This window comes from Grus americana, chromosome 3 (assembly GCF_028858705.1).
Source record: "Grus americana isolate bGruAme1 chromosome 3, bGruAme1.mat, whole genome shotgun sequence".
Taxonomy (NCBI): domain Eukaryota; kingdom Metazoa; phylum Chordata; class Aves; order Gruiformes; family Gruidae; genus Grus; species Grus americana.
In genome coordinates, this window is record NC_072854.1 from 48,213,623 (window position 1) to 48,222,178 (window position 8,556).

The 8,556-nt window shown below is 38.8% G+C and overlaps 1 long non-coding RNA gene across 1 annotated transcript; it reads right to left on the reverse strand.

The window, feature by feature from the left end:
- Positions 1 to 250: 250 nt before the first annotated feature.
- LOC129204815 (uncharacterized) lies at positions 251 to 6,530 on the reverse strand. Its single transcript, XR_008576507.1, has 3 exons — positions 6,346 to 6,530; positions 5,934 to 5,975; positions 251 to 3,015 (listed from the first exon to the last, which is right to left on the reverse strand). It is a non-coding gene; the product is annotated as an uncharacterized LOC129204815 (long non-coding RNA).
- Positions 6,531 to 8,556: the final 2,026 nt, after the last annotated feature.

An 8,556-nucleotide genomic window follows, 5' to 3' on the forward strand; every position in this document is an offset into this window, starting at 1 on the left:
TCTTCACATTTTAGACCAGAAGGTACACAACCATTATATACGTAAGCAGATAATCTGCACTCTTCTGAACTCTTAACTCCATACATGTGTCCTCTTGTATGATGATATGAATTTAATTATCACATGTTTCATTTATTCATTGTCAGTACCCAAATAGACATATCTAAGAAAATGGAGCACTCTTCATTAAAAAATCTACATTTCTTTATTGGCTTTTTTTTTTGCAACAAAACCCCCCAATTAAGACAGAGACCTGGAGAAGGGTCACTTACATCACTTAATCAAAACTTCCTGTAATACAATCAGTGACAAGTTGAGAATGATTCCCAAAAAGCCTACTCATGCCACAAAACACTCACAAATACCCTAAAACAAACATACGTCGTGCCACGTCGTAATCCCAAACATCGTGCCACAGAAAGAGCGCAGTCAGCATTACAAATTTCATAAATGACTACAATAGCAGGCAATTTATTAAATAATGGGGCAAGATATTTCTTAAAAGATCTTATCTCCTCTCCCAAGCGTACCTATATCATATGAAGAGAAATCCTTTATGACTTTAAATCAGTAATACTCTTAATTCTTATCATCTGAACAGTATTTACCAGCCAAGCCCTTGAAATGTTTTTCTGTTGTTGGTCACACCCCTGCACCCCAGACAGTGTTCTGTCCACAGATGCAACCACCTCTGGTGCATCAGAGGAAGAAAAGCAGGACAAAGGAGAAGAAAAGCTGGGTAAGTGTCAAACAAAGAAAAGAATAATCTTCCTGTTCCCACTGGTGTCCTGAAGCATGGGATTAATGCAATACAAACAAGGTACAACCAAACAGGTCTTCAATCTCCCTTCAACATCTCTGGAGAAAGCACTGCGATGGGTACCCGAGGACACTCTACAAGCTGAATTTTCTGTGAGCTGAAATGCTGCGATTTGTCATATAAACCTTTCCCAAGGTTTACCAAGCTTCCTCGTGGAGCAGGTTTTGCTCGTCACCGGGCTGTTTGGTTGTCAGATTACTGTTGTTCTTCAGCCCTGAGATGGCTGGGAACTTTCTATTACAGAGCAACCTGAGATACATTATTCTTTTAGGCTGAAGTTTTCCCAGTCAGCAATAAATTAGGAGGTAGCAATTTATAACTAAATCAATGGAAAATCTAATGTTTCCACTAAAATGTTATTAATACATATATTGATAAAAACTAGCATACGTTGGGGGAAGGGGGGGGTGTCCCTGTATTTTTGGCAGAAACATGTCTTTTTCTTTCATGTGGCTCATAGGTGCAATGCTGCTACAAGTGGCAAACAAACCCTTGTACGGCAAGCAAAGAATTTGCTCCTATTTCTGACAAGGAAAGCATCCCTACAAAATAGTTTAATGTTATTCCATCTATTATTTAGAGTAGCCTGAACACAAAGAAGAAAGAGGTGATAGATGGCAGAAGATAAATAAGAATATTTTTTAATAGCTGATAGACCTGGCTGCATGTACATGAGCATGTAAGTAAACAAAGCAGTAGGTAAAACAGCAACTGCGTATTCAAGCTCCTGAACAAAGTCCTTCAATTTCCTACATCTCTGTAATATGGGCCCCATCTTCAAAAGCAGTGAGGGTTTCTGGACAGATGAAAACTCATTTCTCTGCATATCTTTTGCACCTAGATGCATCAAAAGCCCTTCATAAAGTAACAATTTGCTCAAGAGCAGTTTAAACAAGAAAATCCATAGTCTGGTTTACATTCTGCCAGAGACTGTGCATGTTAGGAGAATCGTATAGACCAGGAACATGTTATATGGATGCAGAATTGTACAAGTTAAAAGATTGCTGGCTCAGACACCCACAAGTCTGTTCACAAGTTTCTGCTGTGAAGGCCCGTGTAATGACCGGTGGTTGGTGACTGGGGGCTGGTAGCAGGGTCCTGGACATGGCAAGGTGGTGAAGCGGGTCCCGGGTCCCAGATCCCCCCAGGAGCAGGAGATGGGGCTGGAGATTAACACGCCTGCAGCGCAGCTCAGGCAAGGGCAGGGGCCGTGGGCAGGAGGGGGGGTCCCATGTGAGGCTGGGCAGGGCTGTTAAAGCCTATTAGTGCCCTCAGGACCCTGTCAGAGCTCGATGGCGAGAGGAAAGTCAATAGTCCCGCAGTAAATGTGTACAAATGTCATTATAGTTAGACAATACAAAGTACAACATAAAGATATGTCTGTAGTGGTAAGACTTAATTTTGATTACTATGCTTTTCCTATCACAGTTACCCCACAGTTTCTGAGAACAGAGTCCTCCAAAATACAAATGAAGCATTTTGGGCCTGTGGACTCAGAGAGAGGCTAAACATTAAAGGAGAGCAAATATACCTGGATGAAGAAGACGAGAGGTGGGTCCACTTTGTAACAGCTAGATGGACGTACTTTCATTTAGGACATATTCACAAACAATTTATTAATGTGCTTCACTAAACTTAAAATGACATTGGATAATTTGAATAGTGAAGCAATTCAGTTAATTCACATAAAGATAGTATTTGAGAAATAAATCAGATCTAACCGCTTGACAACTTTGATAGACAATTCTTCAGAGAGTCAGAAGTCTTCTCATCTTAGGCACTATTTTCAGATGCAAAACCTTTCATTTAGTCCCAGATGATTCCTGTCAAACATGGACTGCAACTTATGTATACTACTGGAGTGCCTAGCAGAGTAACTTAATCTGAAATAATTTCTGATAGAGGAATAGCAGAAATCAAAATCAGGAGTGGAATCATTTAAAGTAAACAAAACTAAAAAGGTAAATCATACAAGTAAAAATGCCTGTGACAATCACAGGTTTAGAATCAAGTAGCTCATGAAAGGCTGAACCACGAGACTTCCTTATGGAACTGTAAAGATCAGTCCAACACTCTGCATAACTATCCAAAACCATCTGTGTCTGGGAGGAAAGGTTGGTTCCCCACCCTGTGGAAGCTGGTTCCTCCCTGCTCCATGCAAGCACTCAGGGTGTCTTCAGCTTCAGTGCCTTAGCCTGCACAAATACATAGAAAGCAGACAGCAAAATTAGCACCATCTGACCTCCGCTTACCTTCTTCTTTAAAGAATAAGGGCTGAACAGTGCAGTCCCATGCCATGCTCAATTTCACAGTGCGTGCTACTGGTTTAAATTCACGTGGTAGAAACTAGACAAGTCATAACCTGCCAGACACTTTCTGGACAGCAGATCCATGCAGATTTAATTTCAAAAATTCTTGGCAAGGGAAGGGGGGCCCTGCACTCTCCTCACAGAACTTATTCATCTTCAGTTTCAAACACATTATGATAAAAAATCATTTAACTGCTTAATGAGGTTCTACTCAGTCAGAGAAGTCATATCACAACTCTCCATTGTCCCTTGATGTAGCTCATTAAGTTCTAGAAATACTGTCTGAAAAACTTCAGTCAGCTGAGTCTCTGTCCACTTGCAATAAAACTCATGACCTTCTCAAAAAGAGATTCTATTTGAAACTGTGCCTTCATACAAGAAACAATGATCTTTAACCTCACAAAGATTTTCTTTATTCCCCTGTAAGCCCAGGAAAACATTTACCCAGGCTGTTGGGATTTTTTTAAATGTCTTTTACAGCAATATTTAATGAAAAAATGCATTAATGTCATCTTTTCATGTACATATATATGTGTATGTATTTAAAGATTGATTTTAAGAAACATTAAATGCACACAAGTCCATAAAGTAGTTACATTCGCTGACATATGTTCAAGAAATGTGGGAATAGAGTTCTGAAAAATAATACATCTGAAGTTCCTGGCAGTCACAAAATCACAAAGTGAAGAAACCTCACTGGACAGTCTGGTCCACTACTTGACCAAGTTCCCGGTGCATGGTAGTTTCTGAAACACTGTAAGCAACATGGTGATTTTTTTTTTTCTTCTCCATGTTAGAAATTTTAAGTAAGAAAAAATTATAATATACATTATAATTATTTTGTATTTCTTCATATACAAAAAGAAAGTAAAATATTTTCTCTCATTGACTTTTAGGATCATATTTTAAGTCAGATATTAATATGCATATTCAAAAGAGAAAAGGAATTTCTCCAGTTCTATTTTGCTTAATAAAATAATTTACAAGTATACAAATATATCAATAAGTAACTTAAAGATTAATTTTTTTAAAGAAATACATAAATCTGACATGGGGAAATTTGAAAAAATAAGTTGAAAGAAAAAAACTGCCTGTGTTACTCTATACTGGAAAGGAACATGGATACATAGTGAAGATTTCAAAAAGTTGAATATACTTTGGGTGTATATTTTCAAGACGACATTCTTTTATTGCTACTTCTTAGAGTCCCTTCATGCTTATACTTAGGCTTTTATGAAGCCTTGGAGCTAGGTGCAATTAAAGTACTTTAATTTGAAGAATATGGTGAAATTGAGAGAAAACAGAAACACAGTACGAACAGCAGACACATGAGCTTCTCTGTGCACGCCTGTGTCAGCTGGTTCCTTTGGGTGGACGGTAGGAATGGAACTGTATGGGCTAAATCAGTCAGTCTTGACACAGCCAGTAGATATGGCTCCCCCACACCCCGGCCCAAGTCCCTGTGTTATTCTAAAATAGTTAAGGCAATGTGCATCCACATCATCCTTTTTCCTTATTATTGCATTATTATACTACAGTACTTCATAAACTGATTTCTGTATGTCAGATCCAAGGAAATAGAAAGTCAGGATGCAAGCATGTCTCTCAGTGTAGAATCAATGGTTATGCCATCAAAACTCATAGGCTCAGTGTATTAATAACAGTTTGACAGGAAATCTCAGGAAGAGAGAAACCAGGAAATCCTTCAAAGAATGCAACCAAAACATCTTCTTATATTGGTTTCTAGTCTCTTTTTTACTACTTGCGAGATCATGTTTTATGAAGTATATTTTAATGGGTTATCACCCTGGCCATAGAGCAGAACTCTTTAACTGTTTGCCATGGTAAAACCTTTATAACCTTCAAAAGATATCTGTCCAGTTCTACAAAGTTCTCTGTAGATATAGAGGCTTTACTTTGTGGGTAACATATCTCTGCTGCCTTTGATGAATTATTGCACATGTTTTTCTGGGCAATGTTATATTTTATTATTGTTTCTGCTAGCATTCTCTGTGTGACAGTGAGTATATAAATATGAAAATGCGTGTGACCTGAAAAGCTTCTGTTTTAAGCAGTAAAAAAACAAATAGGAAATAGTACTAAGACTAGAGGAATTTAAAATTGAAGCAATCTTTTTGTAATCAGCTGCATTTTGATTATACCAAATTACAATGCATCTCTGTTTTTGTTTAGTTCTATGAAATTCTGTATTAATCTACCACGAAGTTATTAAAACTGAGTAGCAAAACAGGTATCAGCCTTGGAAGGGAATTTAAAGGTAGTGCACACAGAGATTTTACAGAGCCTTTTCTACCACCAGATATAGAATGATCTAAAGTACAGGAGAGACAGAGTTCCTAGGAAAAGCAGCATCTTCAGTTGTCTTTAGATGTTTCAACCCATTACTGACAAAAACATAGAAGCTTTGAGCATATAATGCTTTGTGCTAATAGAAAATAAGATTGTGTATTCTAAGCCTTGCCATTGTTTCAGGTGGCCTACGTGCAGGGAAGAAGTATAAGGAAAGCTATTAAAGAAATAGATACAGCTTAGTTGTGAAAGATGACGTATTTGATTCCCTTTTCACCTGCTCTGAGTGGTGGTCATTGCCCACGAGATAACCAAGAGTGAACTCCATACCAGCGTACCCTCCCTGAAAAATATCTGCTTAAGCTTACATGTGTTGGTATCACTTGTAGCTTGAAAGGGTACTGATTTGGGAAAAAAAGAGTTATATAAACCATTATGAAGTCTCAGATGTATATTGGCTCCCATACAGCATATTCCTGCACAGATGATCCCACCTGTACTGTGTCGTCATCTTCTCTTGTGCCGGATGAAGGATTCTGTGGAGGGACAAGTTAAATGTGTAAGGTCAGAGTATTGTTAACACACTTTTCATAAAGTCTTAACACAGAAAAGTTCCCTAACAAATATGTTTTTCTTACTGAAAAACTCAGGTAACTCACTATTCCAACATTGAGTTTGGCATACACAAATAGGTAGAATTTAAAATATTGTAATATAATGTCAGGGTATATTACAGCCGACAGCTAAGCACCACACAGCTGCTCGCTCACTCCCCCCCCGCTGGTGGGATGGGGGAGAGAATTAGAAGACTGGAAGTGAGGAAACTTGAGGGTTGATATAAAGACAGTTTAATAAGTAAAGCAAAAGCCGTGTGCACAAGCAAGACAAAATGAGGACTTCACTCACCGCTTCCCATGGGCAGGCAGGTGTTCAGCCATCTCCAGGAAAGCAGGGCTCCATCATGCCTAACGGTTGCTTGAGAAGACAAACGCCATCACTCCTAACATCCACCCCTTCCTTCTTCTTCCCCCAGCCCCTTATATGCTGAGCATGATGTCATACGGTATGGAACATCCCTTTGTTCAGTTGCAGTCAACTGTTCCAGATGTGTCCCCTCCCAACTCCTTGTGCACCCACAGCCTCCTCGCTGGTGGGGTGGTGGAAGAAGCAGAAAAGGCCTTGAGGCTGTGTAAGTACTGTTCAGCAATAATGAAAACATGTCTATAGTATCAACACTGTTTTCAGCACAAATCCAAAACATTGCCTCATACTAGCTACTATGAAGACAATTAACTCTATCCCAGCCAAAACCAGCACATATACAAAAAAGCTTATAACAAAATTTTACTATTAAGAACATCAACAGATCTTAGTTGTGCTCCATTAGATAGCAAGGCCTCCTTTTTCAATTTGTCTTTCTTTTTTCTTTTTTCTTTTTCTTTTTTTTTTTTTATGCTTAACCCTTTAAAATGTTGTAAGGTTTACCAACACTTTCCCATTGAACTTTGGGCATCCTACTGAAGAGCAGCCATTTTTATATAAGCAGTAGATATAATCTGTGTATTTGAAATAAGAGAACTAAATTAAAGATACTGTGATGTAGAAACATGTTAGACTCTACTAAGAGTCTCTCCTGTGACTCAGTGTGAATTTTGATGCCAGGAAGTCTGAGCTTATAGCAGAAAACACAATTTCCTTGCCTCGTTTTCTGGCTTGAAAGCCAGATTCCCTGTATATATGCCCTTTCTTTTCCTTCTGATCCCATCCATTTTCTTCTTCATTTCCATAGAAACAAAGAGGCATACTGGCTACTCAGGAGATATATCATATTCAATATGTCCAGGTTAGGCCGGCAGGCAAAAGGCTAGGCAGTTGGCAAGGCCCTGCCCTGAGCTGAAGCTAGCTGAACAGGACGTGGAAAACTACTGGACATGACATGAGAAATTGCTGGATGTGCCAGAGACCAATGTAAGAAGCTGACAAAAGTTGCAGATAGTTCCAAGAGGGACATCTGGGTTTGGCAGATCATTAAGGGAGAGTTATGTGAAAAATGGTTGAACTTCACAGATAGTGGAGGGGAGTATTAAGACTAGCAGATTCTTGCAAGGCCAGCAATGCCTAGATGACCATATCGATAATACCTTGTGAGACCCAAATTATCTTGGTTTCAGTATCTGAAATGCCAAATTTATGTACAAATGTATCATAACTGGGACCAATGTGGAAAAAGTAACTAACTACAGTTGGCCAGATTGTTTATTGTTATCTGCTGTGTTGGTTCAAGACCTTGAGGAACCAGTTGATACTATAAGTTATTGGATCATATTAAGACCAAGGAAGCAAGTGTCCCCATCAGGAAATTTTGCTTTTATCTTAGGATGAACAGAGATTACCCCTGCTGAAAAAGGCATTGGAAACAAGAATCAGCCACAGCAGAGTCCTCCTCCTCCTCCAAGCATCCCTCCATCCCTCACCAATGGTCCATGCTTTCTTCCCTCCTCTGTACACCACAGTAGGAGCTGAACACCAGAGGTGGCAAAACTACTTCTGTAAACTTTGTCTTATAAGTTCATAACATGTCCAAGGGCTTTTAGGCAGCACAAAATTATTTTAGGTGATTGAGGAATTTAACCTTCAGGCCAGATAAAGATCACTGTGTTTTAATGATGTCATCAGGATGGCTTGCCACAACCTGATGAGACAATGTTAATTTAGACATTTCTGCCTACTTTATGTACTGACTCATGAAAGCACCGTTAACAGTAAATGAGATCAGTGATGTTCTCTAAGTATTTACAGACAGCTCTGCAGTTTCAATTTTCCTTTTTTAACATTTTTCCATAATTGATATGCAGTGCTTTCCTATGGATAGTAAAGATTTGCTGAGCTGTATGAAGAATGTCAGTCTTTTGAGTTTCCTCAAACCCTTTAAACTAGGGATCAGTATGAAAGGGTAGAGCTTGTTAGAGGGCACTTTGAACAGCAGAAAACTATCAGTCAAAACAGTGGCTTGATAATGCAGCTGAGGCAGTAAATTATCTCAGAATGAACAGTGCCTCATCCAATTAACCTGATATCAGAGTGGAAGTCCATATCAAAAAAAAAAAAAAGGAAGAA